Below are 15020 nucleotides of genomic sequence, written 5' to 3'. Positions count from 1 at the left end.
CGTGGGTTTTGAGGAAGACAGTTTGATTCAGAGCATGAGCTATGTCTTACTGGGTTTCTGCTGCCTTGTTGTCTAAAGTAATGTTATCCAACAGACACAGAACACAAACCACACCATGAGCCATTTATAATTTAAAATTTTATGGTAACCACTTAAAAAAGTGAAAATAAAGAGGTGAAATTAATTTTAATAATATAGTTTATTTAACCCAATATATCCAAAATTTTATTACCGTAATATGTAATCAATATAAAATTGTTAATGAGATATTTGACATTCTTTTAAGCCAAACTGGTGAATGCTAATGTGTACTTATACTTACAACACATCTCAGTTTGGATTAGCCACATTTCGTATGCCTCGTGGCTACTGTATTGGACAGCACGGCTCTGTAGGCATAAGTAGACAATATTTGAACAAACATTTTAAAATTAAAAAGCATTTCTGAATTATTTATTACACAGTCAAGTTCTGATATAAATTGCTGTAAGTTTTCTCTTCAAGGCTCTCATAAAGAATGAGGGGATGTTAGAGGGTTCTAGGGTTTATCAGCAGAGAAAGATTTAATGTGTGTTTTCTCAAACCTACCATTCACTCTGGAATTAACACAGCATCAAAGAATTATGATCCCTCCCTCCCCTTTTGCTTTATGTTTTGCTGTACCTTGAGCTCAGATCTACCTAAGAACCAAGAAATGACAAGACTGTTGATTTTAGATAGTGATTAGGATTTAACCATGTTTTTTTTTTTTTAATAAATTTTTTATTTATCTGAATTTTAATTTTGGCTGCGTTGGGTCTTCGTTGCTGTGCGCAGGCTTTCTCTAGTTGCATCGAGCAGGGGCTACTCTTCGTTGTGGTGCACGGGCTTCTCATTGCGGTGGCTTCTCTTGTTGCGGAGCACGGGCTCTAGGTGCATGGGCTTCAGTAGTTGTGGCACTTGGGCTCAGTAGTTGTGGCTCACAGGCTCTAGAGCGCAGGCTCAGTAGTTGTGGCACGCGGGCTTAGTTGCTCTGCGGCATGTGGGATCTTCCCGGACCAGGGCTCGAACCTGTGTCCCCTGCATTGGCAGGCGGATTCTTAACCACTGTGCCACCAGGGAAGCCCAGGATTTGGCCATGTTTGATGGAAACCCAGTCTTACAGTAGCTGCACTTTAAGTGGTTCCCACACAATCTTAGTTTTTGATGCTATCATCCTCCAAAGTAATGTTCTGTGCTTATTTTCATGTGGTTGTGTTCTCATGAAGAAAAAGGATACTTTTTATACTTGTAGCTTCTTACCTGAACTCAACTGAAGGAATTCTAAGGGGCGATAGCCATGACCAAAGGAACCAGAGGCACCAAAAACCACCTCTCAAAGGCTTGGCACCCCCATTCTTGGGCTAAATATCTCATTCTGGGGGAGAGCAGTATCACAGATATTTGGTGTGTCTGTCATTCCGTTGACTGGAACTTTAGTCAATGGCACTTCCACACGTTTATGAAAGAATGATGGTTAATGTTGATAATTATTTATCATTGAACATCAACTATGAACGAAACACTCTGGTAGGTGTGGTGAGATATAAAAAGGAAATGCCATCCTCCCTGCCCCCAAAGAGCTTAGCCTGATGGTGAAGATGGTACACATCCTAGTTGAGGTTCTAAAGTGTTAGAGCAGAGCTATCAGCAGGGTACCAGATGACCCTGAGGTCCTGTAAGATCCAGTGAACGAACCTTTGCCAAGGACTCTTTCATGCCAGGAGATGGACTAGGTGTCAGTGACAACTAAGGTGAAGACAGTTTCTCTTCCTACTGATACCCTCATCTACTGTGAGACATGGGTAAAAAATCACCTGCAGTGCCACGTGAGATGTGATATTATGGAGAAACAGAACTCCAGAAAGGCAGAGGAAGGAGAGACGAAGATTTCCAGTCCAAGTTGGGGTCATATCTTCAGAGGCAATGATGATGCGGCCGGCTTTCAAAATGGGAGTTCACGGGCAGGAAGGGGAGATGGAAGCAGCCTGGAAAGAAAGGGGCAGGAGTGAAGGCGAAGGTGGTCCTGGGGCTGGTGAGCGCTGGAGAAAGGTCACACCTGGGCAAGTTCTCCCCAGATCATCTGATCCTGTCTTAGGGCACTTGATTCAAATACTGCTTGTGTTATGTTCTCTACAGTTCATGGATGTTTAAAAAATTATTAAAACTTACTAAGAATGGATCATTTATTTTTTTCACTATTATTTAAAAAGTACCACATCAATGACTATTTTTTTTTTGGTTTAGTTGCGTGATAGTGAAGGATCCACGTCATGGTGGTTAAGAGCTGACTCTGGAAGCCAGAGTGCCTAGATTCAAATCCCAGCACTGCCACTTAAAACTGTGCTGTTTAGCCCTTCTGTACTTCAGCTTCTCCATCTGTAATATGGAAAATAATAATAGCACCTCCCTCAAAGGTTGTTCTTAGTAATAAAGTGAGTTAAGACTTGGGAAGGGCACAGAATAATGTCTGCTTACCATGCTTCATGGTAAGTATCCTAAATGTTTGTTAAATTAAATGAGGGCAGTGCACAAAATTCTAGTGCCTAGTGATGGCAGACAGCTTTCTGTGTGACTGGCATGTGATCAGGTCATTGATGATTTTTTTTTTGAAAGGGTTAATTTGCTTGTTGTCCAGCTGGTCTGAAGTTGTCAGTGACGCGCACTGACACGAATGAAGATTGCAGTACGCATCCCTGCAGTGGGATTGTACAAGTTTTATATTTTATTTTAGTACCTGCTAAAAACACTTTTAGTTGTTCAGAATATCTAAATGATCCACATCAAAGAACTTGCGTATGAAATATCCAGAAACGCAGGTCTCTTCTAAGAGAATATGTGAGAATATGTGTACATCAATGTTGGATCATATATGAAAATAGTACTTTTGTAAGTAAAAGCAGAACCTTGTCATATTGCAATGATTGATCGATTTGCATTCATGTAAAATTGTTAAGAAAAATTACAAATAGGCATAAAAGTAAAGAGAATAGTATAGTGACCCCTCATATACCCATCATTTAGATTTTAACAATTTTTTTGGTTGAGGTATTTTAAAGCAAATCCCATAAATCGTGGCATTTGAACCCCTAAATATTTGATTAGAAATTTAGGAAGTTTGTTTTCTTGTATAACTACATTATCCCACCAGCAATAATCTTTTTTTGATACATCCCATCTATATTCAAAATGCCCCAGTTGACCCCAAATGGCTTTTACAGAGTTTGCTTGAATCAAGACACAAACAAGGCCTACCCAGTGTATTTGGTTATCAAGACCCTTATGTTTCTCTTAATCTAGGATGGTCTGAATTTCAGTGTTGGTTTGAGAGGGTTTTGTTGTGTGATGGGCTCCAGGTCTGAGACCTAGTTGAAACCAGGTGTTGGGTGTGGCCTCATTCACCTTAGGTAGAAATACTTTTATCAACAGAGTTAAATTATAATTATCTCCCAACCAGTTTTAATGTCAATTTTAAGTATTCTAGGCACGGAGAGAGGCACCGAAGGCCCAGAAATGAATGCGATATGATCCCTGGACTCAGAAATCAGGCAGAGAGTTTCTGCACTTTGACCATGGAAGTTTCTGCTGTACGACCCACCAGAGGATGAGATCTTGAGGGTGAGGGAGGAGGGTGGCAGCCTCTGGGGAGCAAAGCGCAGTGGTGCAGATTCTGGCTCATGGCTTTTCTTTACATCAGACAACTGAGAATGCTGGTAGTTTTACAGCCCAGTTGGAAAGGGGCCTAGTGGTTAGAGATGGGAGACTCTGGGGTCTGCCCTCCATCCTAACAGCCTCTCTCTTAGGGCCATACTGTCTGACGTTTCCTTCCTCCGTGGGTATAAATCGTGTCGAGTCTCCACAAATAGCCAAGCCCTGGAGAGCGTTTGAGAAACGGTTAATATCTCCTAGGAAGCTTCATTCTAACGAAAGCACACACACAATATTTCCCGCCTTAGGTCTTTGCTTTATATATGTGTTCTTCCTTCTAATTTGGAAGGAGATCCTGAAGGTGGTAAGTTTACTGAGAAGAAAGGAGAAAGTTTTTTTTTTTTCTCCTTCAGGAACATGTATGTTAGGGAGAAAGCATGTTCCGAACACCTGAGGTGGACCAGGAGGACGTGGAGAGAAGATGGTGGGAGTGCGGAAGGCCTGGGCTGAGAAACGGAAAGACCTGGGGTGGAATTCCTCTCTCTTCACTCAGCAGCTGTTTTAACTTGAACAGGTCTCAGAACTTGCTTGAAATCCAATTTTTTAAATCTACAACATGGGTGTAAGCCGGTTAGAATGGGCATCGTCAGAAAATCTCCAAACAACAAAGGCTGGAGAGGGTGTGGAGAAAAGGGAACCCTCTTGCCCTGTTGGTGGGAATGTAAATTGATACAGCCACTATGGAGAACAATATGGAGGTTCCTTAAAAAACTAAAAATAGAGTTACCATATGACCCAGCAATCCCACTACCGGGCATATACCCTGAGAAAACCATAATTCAAAAAGACACATGCACCCCAATGTTCACTGCAGCACTATTTACAATAGCCAGGTCATGGAAGCAACCTAAATGCCCATTGACAGACGAATGGATAAAGAAGATGTGGTACATATAAACAGTGGAATATTACTCATCCATAAAAAGGAACGAAATTGGGTCATTTGTTGAGACGTGGATGGATCTAGAGACTGTCATACAGAGTGAAGTAAGTCAGAAAGAGAAAAACAAATATCATATATTAATGCATATATGTGGAACCTAGAAAAATGGTACAGATGAACCTGTTTGCAGGGCAGAAATTGAGACACAGATGTAGAGAACAAACGTATGGACACACCAAGCGGGGAAAGCGGTGGGGGGGTGGAGGTGGTGGTGTGTTGAATTGGGAGATTGGGATTGACATGTATACACTGATGTGTATAAAATTGATGACTAATAAGAACCTGCTGTATAAAAAAAAAAATTGGGTGTAAGAATGCCTTTTTCATATAGTCTGTAATGAAGATGAAATAAAAGATTATAGTTTTGAAATTTTCTAGTTTTTGCAGACCCTCTTTACAGGTAGGAAAGGACTACTGTTACTGCCATTAGGAGGAGGAAACCTGTCTCAGTTCTTTGGAAGAACAAATAGTTGTGAGAGTGCTGTGTAGACTAGAGGATGGTCAGCCAAGGTCTTCAAAACTCAGAATGAAGAAAGGTTCAAGATCATGTATTTATTTATTTATTTCCAGAATAAACAATGATGGGAGGACTGAAGAATTTTTAAGAAACGACGTAACTTTGTCTCTATTAGTTTAGGAGCAAGAATAAATTTAAATTGACCTTGCAAACATTGAGGTAGGCTGGATGCCTTCACTGGCAGTGTTAATTAGGAGAGCCTCTGCTTCGCTATGAAACAGGGTTATAATAATGAAAAATTGGCCTTTTGAACATAGGTCTGAATTGGACAGATGACTGGCTCTTCTATAACGTAGAGAGGGCAGTGAATTCCTGGTTCGATAGTCAGTTGATGATTTGCACAGAAATTGTGACTTCAATGCTAGTGAGAAAAAGAAAGGGGAGATTAGACTCTCTGACCCTCATGCAACTGGGAGTCAGAAAATTTCAGGAGGGTGTGACAGAAAGGCAGATTCTAGAACCAGAGGAAGGTTGGAAAACTATAAATCCTACACTCAGATATCCTGTGGTGGTTTAAATCATTTTGTTTTGTTAGCATTTTGGGTGCTCGATCTATGCCATATTATAATACGTGGTGATGTCAACCTTATATTGATAGCAGCCCCCTTCTGTGTTCTAGGCATTCTTGGATGGTCATTAAATGAACCGAGCATATGCTGACATGCTCAAATGAGCACTTGTGGAATCTCCAGTAGAAAGCCATGGAATTGGAGGATGAAGGGGGAAGGTCAAGAAACATCAAATAAGTGGAGTGGTGAAATTCAGAGTAACAAAGGATTGCTTGTATAATAGCACATCACACACATCTGTTTTAATAGTGTTAGTGTACTGTCCAAAATAAAGGACAATTAAAAACACTGAGCACATCACAACTACGTCACATCGCCACCATAAGAAATGACCATTTCTATTTCTTTAGTATCATCTATTTCTGTATCACACATTATATTTGTTGAACATCTGCTGTGTGGGAACTCACCACAGTGCTGGGTGTATGTGAAGAAATAGTCTTCATTAGCCAGTGAGAGAGTAAGATCAAGCAAGATGAAAACGGAACAGTAACCAGGGCTCAGTAAATACTAAGGCCTTAGTGGCAAGATCCATTTCTGATGAACGGGAAGAGGATTGATGCAAATAGTTTTTGTTGTGTTTCTTTTCTGGCGGTTTGGGTGTCACAGATATACTCAGACCTTGCACGGGTTCCAAGCTGCAAGCATTGAGGTTGTCTAGAGAGCTAGAGATGTTGAATGGGTTAGCTACCCCATCCTCTGTCTCTAGAACTTGCATACTTTCTATCTCACTGACAGATTTGTAACAAACTGCCCTTAAGACACAATCTTAAGACTTTCTCAATAGAGTATTATCCCCATGAGTGCCGGACTGGCTCTGTCTTGGTCAACTGTAACTCTAGGCCCTCCCATTGTGTTTGAAACAGAGTGGGAATTCAGTAAATAAAAAGCTTCATCATTTTTGGAGAAAGGTCTTCCCTAAAGCTAAAATGTATATCATAAAACTCTGAGGCCATTAGTTTTTAGTCCGAAAAAGCCTTGGAAATAAACACTTTTAGAACCGTTTACATTTCTCCCAATGGACAGGACCCTCCCCATCACAGGAGCACCCATACGCTTTCTGTCTACACACATGCATACCCACATAGACTCACTTCTGTCCACTTCTTGGTCCTCTGATCTTTGTTATCTAGTTTAGAAGAAGAAGTTAGGGGAAGTGACATGAGTATAAAGTTGTACATTATAGGTTTTAAGCCTTAAAAGACAGTATATCATCAAAGAAATACATCCTTTCTTCTGAGATGCCTGTACGACTATTATTTTGAGGGGGGCACGTCCTCCCTCTCCTTTTGCAGCTCTGCCTCTTCCTTTCAGTTTCATCCATCATCTCATTTCTTGCAATGAACTTCATTTGGGAACGAAAGTTTTGGCATAGCTGGGAGCTTTTAACGGAAATAAGAGAGAAGACGTCTCTGACATATATAATATGTTCAATATGTTTCCATATATTGCACAATCTCTGATGTGTTACCCAAGATTCATAATGACAGATGGGCCGAGGAGAAGAAGGAGCCTCCCCAAGTGGGGATGTCTTTAGAAACCAGCACTCCTTCCGAGGTGCTTTGAGCTATTCTGAGCAATTGGGGTTCAACACATTCACCCCCAGCAGAAGCAGGTTTCTGCCAACACACTGCCTGTGCGAGCTTTGTTGCCTAGCATTTTGCTTCAAACAAGAGTCAAGCCAGGCAGCACAGTCCTAGACTTAGAGAAATCTAGAGCCGGAGGATTGAGTTCCCGTGTTCAGCTGTGTGACGAGTTCCTTGACTTCTTTCAACCTGTGATTCTTCAGCCATGTAATAGGGGTGAGAAGCAGTTTCTGTTCACTTCCCAACTCTGAAATAAGCGATGAGAACTTTTTGAGATCATAGTGCAGATTATGAAAGTCTCGATGTTCTTTGCAGCTATCCTTTTTACACGTCTAGAGTGGAAATAGCTAGGAGGGACGTGTCTTTTCCTTTAGTTTACTCAAATCTAATCTAATCATTTGATGACTCAAGATTTCCTGAAATGCAAACCATACATTCCAGAATAATGCAGAATTTTATTTTAGGGTAAGAGGGATGAGAAGTAATGTGATTTGACCATGTATTACGGGATTAAGAAAAATTTAAAAACATCTTAGTGAAAATATAGGGTCAGAACAATAGCTGTACAGTCATTAGCAATGTTTTCCAGTAGAGTCACTCTAAGAGCATCTTTTACCTTCTCATTTTATTTTTCTACCCAGTCTGACTCATGCTATAACAGATCTGAATTTATGGAATATTTTATATGCTGTCTTTCTTAACCATGTTCTGTGAGCTTGAGTTGTTTATCAGAATCTGCTTTTTTTTTTTCTGATCGCTTTTTTTATTTGACTCGAACACAATCTAATTGGCTTTTTTCACCACACCCATACATTGTGCTGACAGAGCCTTGTTTTTTATTTTTTTTTTCCAGCATAGTTTTCCCATCTAGGACGTGTGCTTGTTATTGTAGTAAGATAGATAAAATACCTACGTAAAGACAGACTTGGGCTGAACCCGAGTATATTCCCAGATTTATAGTTTGCTAGAGTAGAAGAGAACTGAGCTGTCTTTGGAATCAGTGCCTTAGCTTTGCAGATGAGGCAAGGACTTAAAGAAAGTACCTGGGTATTAACAGAATTCGTGATTCATCAGGGGAACAACTGCCTTTGGAAGGGAATAACTACCAGTGACAGAAACCCTAGGATGTCTTCCTGGGTTAATTTAGGATTTTTTTTACTGGAAGTAACTGGGGCCATTGGAAGTACAGAAAATTAAGCATATTATCTTGTTTCTTTGAACTAAAAAGAATATTCTTCAAATTGGGAAAACATTATCCTATTGCAGATTGCAAATCAGAAGGTAACTATAACAGGCAGCTCTACTGGCTGTTCACATTTCTCTGGAAAGTGTGTAGTAAAATGACGATAAATAGTTTTTTTCTTTTTTGCATTCTTCACATGCCTACCATGCTGATCACTCCCTGCTTCCCACTGCATACCTTCCCTGCCTCTGCCCCTCCCTCCAGCCTAAACACCCATTGCAAATGTGTCCTCATGAGTTGTTCTCAGCTGGCTTTTTTTCTGGTCTGATCTCAGCCCATCTCCAAAGGCTTGGCTTGGCAGTCTTACACTCCATTCTGCCTCTGGTTTTTAGCCTTGGTGTTTGGCCTTGGCCTCCGTGGAGTCTGGATGTTGATCTGTGCAGTAGATGAGGAAACAGGGCTAAGTGAGAACAGCAAGCCTGAGCTCCCAGCTGGAGGCAAGAGCTCTTCCAGTTGGGGCTTGTTGATGCAGGGACCGTGCCATTCATCACAGAATCGCAGTGACAAGATGTGACCACAAAGGGGGGCTCCTCTATGTCAGGGCCAGTGAGTATGTTCTCACCAGCTTGCCTGCATTAGGGAATCCTGCAGTAGCAGTGAGATGCATGAGACTTCCCTCAAAGGAACACCCCACCATGTGTCCAGAACTTGGCTATTGTAGGTCCTCAGCCACTCACCATGCCCCAGCCATTGTCTAAATCCTCTTCTCCGCTGACCTTACTGTTCACACCTGTGGTGGACATGCCTCACTCTTTTGAATGAGCACACTATTCACCGTCTGTATGACTTGGGTTTTCCTCTGGCTTTACCTTTGTTTCTCCTGTTCAATGTGAGCACCAAGCTTTCAGGTAATAATCCATTCTTTTGCTTCTAGAAACTTCTACAACACCTCCCAATCAGGTGACATTTCACTCCACTCCTTTTGGGTGGATTCATGAAAGTGTATAAGTTGTTCCTTAATCAAAATGTAGATACTCTTTAGAGGGGTGTGTGACTGTGTGTGTGTGTGTGTGTGTGTGTGTGTGTGTATGTATGTGTAAATACATCTTCAGAATAGTCCTTTAGCTCCTGATTCACACAAAATAGGCATAGAAGTCTCAGCATGAGGTAGTGGACAGAGTCCTTGACAGGAATCAGCAGACCTGAATTCTGTACCTAGGTCTCTACTAGCCATTGCTGTGTGACAACCTTTATGAAATCTTAGCTGAAAACTACAGAGCTGAGTCATTTGACACTGGCTTCTTTTACAGATTATGGCCATGTGAGACAGACCAATTTAGCATAGATTTGGGGTAACACATGTATGGGAATTTATTATAGAAGTAGATTAGATCTCTTAACCATCAACTGCAGTGGTTTTTGGGATACCTGCAAGATTAATTCAGTGGAAGGGGCTGTACATGTTCATAGCTAGTAAGTAGAGGGTGATAGAGAGAATACCCAGAGGAGATACATCATTAGCTATTATTCCAGATACTCTGCTTCCATCTGTCTGATACTCTTCACATGACTTTCTGAGAAAATACTCTTCCTGCAGCACTTAACTGGCATGGGCTGTATTTTTGTTTAAGATATTTTGCTCTTCTCACATAAACCAATTAACTGTCATATTTTATCCTTCCAGGAGTATCCAGATATAAGGTTGGCTGACAGCCAGTTTGCTAAGTCCTAGAGGATAATAGCTTATTGTCTATAAACTGCCTTCTTTTAAAGTCTCTCTATTCAATTCTGGCAGTAGTTGTGATACAGAAAATATTTATAAGGCTGTGAAGAAAGGTCATATGTTGGGTGTGAGCTACCCTGAGTAGCCCAAGTGATTTTATTTTTCCGTTCAACAGCTCTTGTTGCGGTAGATGACCAAAACATCGACTCGCTTTTCACTGCTGAAAATTTCACCACTGTCTGAAAGCTTTGATATCGACTTGCTGAGTGGTTTGGAATGGCTCACTGCAATCTTAGGTATATCCTGGAAATACAGATAAATAATAGGAAAATGTATTTAGTCCAATTTGATAGTTCAAATTCATAGGCAACAATATCTTGGTATATTTAGGTTTCTCTTCTGTAAAAAATGACCTTCATATTTAAGAGGAAAATCTGCTTTCAACAACTTCAATGAGAGGGTGATTTTTCTCATCTTAAAAAGCTCATTCAAACCAGCATATTAATGATTTATGAACAAATAAAGGGAGAATATAAGGGATTACATTTCTTTTGAACTGTACAAAGTTGTAAAAAGCTTAGAGAAAAAGGACCCGGTTCAAGATAAATGTTTGTTGAACTGATTTATTGAACCTTCTAAATGCTCTTGGATGAAAAATTCAAATCTGAACTCATTTTTTTTTTTATGTTGCTAAGCTTTCTAGAAGAAGGCTTTGAAACTTGAATGAGCATAGGTTTAATCATAATAGTCCTTGATAATTCCAGTCGAGGATGTGGATACTGTAACTTTAGTGCAAGAAAGAATGGCAGTCAGTTAAGCATCACAGCACCCTAAGAAAAAAGGAAGACCCATGGGACCAGTCTTCTGTTTTGAATCCACTTTCATTATCTCACAATTCCGTGAATATTTGCTGAGTACCTTCTACGTGCTAGCACATGGCTGCATGTTGTAGCCACAGTAATAAAGGAGAAATGAATTCCCTGCCTTCAAGGAGTTTACAGTCCAGTGGAAGGGTCTGGACAAGAAAACTGAAAATGATAAGGCAGTGTCGTCACCAGAGACAAATAGGGTGGTTTTGGAATTCGTGGAGCCCAGAAAGGAAAGCCAGGGTGACTTCCTGGGAGAAGGGTGGTGTGGGCTGAGCCCTGAATGATAAGTTCTTGCAGGTGAAGGGTGGCAGTGGAAGAAGAGAGTTGAAAGCAGAGGGAGCAGTATGTATGAAGGGCTTCGATGACAGAGGACAAATGGGACTAGAGCAGAGAGGGCAGGGGGTGAGTGAGCTTTCCTCGCTCCTCTTCATCATCCTGGAAAGAGCACATTCACTGTGGGTCAGTTGTGTGGCTCTGTGAGCTGTCATAGAGTGAGTGCTTATCAGTGGTTCCCTGCTTGCGAAAAGTACCTTCATTTAAAAAAAACTTGCACACGTATTATCTCATTTAATTCTCCCAGTAAACCTGTGAAATAGATCACATTATCCTGATTTTGTAGATGAGGCTCAGGGATGTGGTAACTTCACCAGGATTACTTGAGTAGTGAACTAGAATTGAGTCTCAAAGTAGTTTTCTCCATTCTCCCTGCCGCCCCCCCATCATCATCTTCTCCATCTTCATTTTCGTAGTAATGGCCGCCATTTGTTGAGCCTCTACCATTGGTCATATACTACCAAGCACTCTACAGATATGGGGTCACTTAATCCTCATAACAACCAGGATCATCTGGAGAGGAGGAACCCATGTTCTTTTCACTCATCCTATCTCCTATTTTGTGAAGAATGGGGCTTACCCCTCTTCTGCCTTCTGTCACAGTTGGAAAACATTGATTTGTGGGGTGAGGGGAGATTTTTTTAATAACAATTCCTTTTATATGAAGACTACTGAGGTATTTTATCTTCTGGATACTGTGAAGTGTGTAAGTGATCAGGTTTTCCTCTTTGATTGACTGCCAGCCAGTTGTTTTGTTTTTTTTTTAATAAATTTATTTATTTTTGGCTGCAATGGGTCTTTGCCATGCACGGGCTTTCTCTAGTTGCGGCGAGTGGGGCCTACTCTTTGTTGCAGTACATGGGCTTCTCTTGTTGCGGAGTGTGGGCTCTAGGTGTGTGGGCTTCAGTAGTTGTGGCATGCGGGCTCGGTAGTTGTGGCTCTCGGTCTGTAGAGCACAGGCTCAGTAGTTGTGGTGCATGGGCTTAGTTGCTCCGCAGCGTATGGGATCTTCCTGGACCAGGGCTCAAACCCGTGTCCCCTGCATTGGCAGGTGGATTCTTAAGCACTGCCCCACCAGGGAAGTCACTGCCAGCCAGTTTTGAGCTAAATTTTTACCCGCCTCTTCCCCATGTCCCCTGCAAATCCATAGGTCTTTTTGGTATGTATTTTTATATTAGCTCCACTCCTGTTTCCATTTTATGGTATTATCCTTATTTTTCTCTCCCACATCTAGTTTATCTTACTGTTTCTGGAATAAAGCAGGACATAAATAATTAAAATTTCTTTAAGTTACCTGAGCAGAGCATGAAATTCAAGTGTTTTGCTTTGTTGTTTTCTGCTGCTGGAGGGTAAATTTGTCCACATAATTTCACTCATTCTTACCTAGGACCACAGCTTTTGCTTGTGAGTTGGTAGACCGGGATTTAGGGTGCCCAGGGAGCAGAGGACAGAGACTTGGCTTATCGTCCTCCCAAAATCTTTGCCAATCACCTTAGCCTAATCAGCCTTGTGTTTCTTTCCTCTGAAGCTCACTATTCACTTACTCTTCAGGTTTGCCTTGTCTTCATAAATTACAGCAGCTTTTTTTTTTCTTTTTAAAGAGACGCTTAAGGAAGAAGTCAAAGCTGTGGCATCCTGTGTGCTTTCACCCGAGAAAGATGTACATGTAATTTACTGTAATTTAGAGTGAAGTGATGAGATTCAGTTTAGTAGATTTCTCCAAAAGTGGAGCATCAAGAATATACTGGATCGGATGGAAAATAAGAAACTTATATTTCTTGGAGATGTTTATCTAAATCAGTCAAATAATAACTGTGCTTGGGGCAAAGGGCAATTTCGTATCAAGAGCCTGGGTCTTGGAGCCACGTCTAACTCTGCCACCAACTTTGTGACTTCGGGCTGATGACTTCCTTGTGCATTTTTTAAAAAAATCCTTATTGGTTAAAAGAGAACAGGAACTCCTTAGTCTTGTGGAGATTAATGTGACGCCATGGAATTGCATGGTAGAATGCCTGATGCTCAGTAAGTGTTCGTTATTATCATCATTCAGACTTCCACTTATCCTTTGCATCTAAGCTTAGTTGTTCCATCTCCTGGAAAGATTTTTTTTTTATAGAAATGATAGTTACTATTATAATAACCACCATGGGGTTATTTTATTATATATGTATACAGTTAGAGTATCCTATATATATTCATATATATACATGTATATATCATATAAATTATATAAATAGAATACTCTATACACATTGTATATAATATGTCTTGTATGTATATATATATATGTATAGAGGTCCAGAGCTCACTTGCCCTCTGCTCTCCTGGTCCCTCTTCTGTTCTTTTTGTTTCTCTAAGCATTTCTCACTATCAAATTTACTACATACTTAACTTCTTTGTTTACTGTTTGTCCATGCCCTGCTAGAAGGTACACTGCAAAAGCGCATGGTGTGTGTGTGTGTGTGTGTGTGTGTGTGTGTGTATGTGGGTTTGTTCATACTACAGTAATCCTCAACTTCTAGAACATTGCCTGGCATGCAGTAGTCACTCGAAGTTTGAATCAGTGAATGATCTTCAAACATCATCAAATTTTCATTAATATGAGTTTTGATGATACTTGAAAAAGAAAAGGTACTTGTTTGGCTGAGGGCAGAAGCTCTTCCCCATGGAAGTGGGTGCTTGAAAGGCCAAGGGAAGATATGGCTTGCCTGACTCTTTAAAGTGGTTGGTAGCTCAGAATTCTGTAACAAATTAGTTTCAGTCTTTTTGTCATCAGCGAACTGAGTGCTGACTGCGAGCTAGGGACAGACCAAATAGGAAACCTCCAACATGCCTTCAAAACACTAGCCTTTTTTCTATTTATACACAAGTGTATTTTGACAGGACCAAGACATATAAATATCTTAGTTGGAATTCACAGATGTCACATATTTTTCTTGTGCAGTGTCTGGTCTACTGACCCATCTGGGGTCGTGGAAGTTGACTATTTTGTATCCAAATACCCTATTATTAAAAACAATCTAAGTCTTGATGAACACAAGAATTCTAAGATAAATTCAGCTCAACAAATATTCACATACCACGTATTATAGGCAAGGATTCTTCAAGGCACAGTAGGGGACTTGGAGATATGGTGCTGTGTCCACCCTTTAGGAACTGACAATCAAGTAGAGGGAATGAAAAGAAATGCCAACACCCTGGGCCAAAAAACAGTCAGAAAAGTTGTTTTCTTGTCTCTGTGCTTTGTGGAGATTTTAAATTCTTCTGATTATATTAATGAAAAACTTTCTGAAAATGCCTCTCTCTTTATGAAAAGGCTTGAGTATCATTTGCTGCCTATCACAGGTAAAGATGAATATTTTTACATTCTTTGGGCTTCTGGGTTTCTGTATGAAAGGAGGGTATTATTTACCAATACTTCCTCTGTGGCCGATAATGTGCTAGGCGCTGTCCTAGTTATTATCTCATTTATTCCCTAAATTTCATTGTGAGTCAGGTCTAATTATGCCCACGTCACCAGTAAGGAAGCTGAAGCACAGAGAGATTAAGTGATTATCCCCAAACCGTGGAG

At 40.6% G+C, this 15020-nt stretch overlaps 1 long non-coding RNA gene across 4 annotated transcripts in view; it reads left to right on the top strand.

Annotated features, from left to right (window-relative positions):
- The window catches only part of LOC309604869, a 241522-nt gene that overhangs the window by 6139 nt on the left and 220363 nt on the right, over positions 1 to 15020 (top strand). The gene's annotated exons all lie outside the window — the stretch shown is intronic.

The sequence above is a fragment of the Balaenoptera borealis genome (genome assembly GCF_965194805.1).
Source record: "Balaenoptera borealis genome assembly, chromosome: 11".
Lineage (NCBI taxonomy): Eukaryota > Metazoa > Chordata > Mammalia > Artiodactyla > Balaenopteridae > Balaenoptera > Balaenoptera borealis.
Note: the sequence above shows the minus strand (reverse complement) of the source record. Positions and strands in the feature narration are given on the sequence as shown.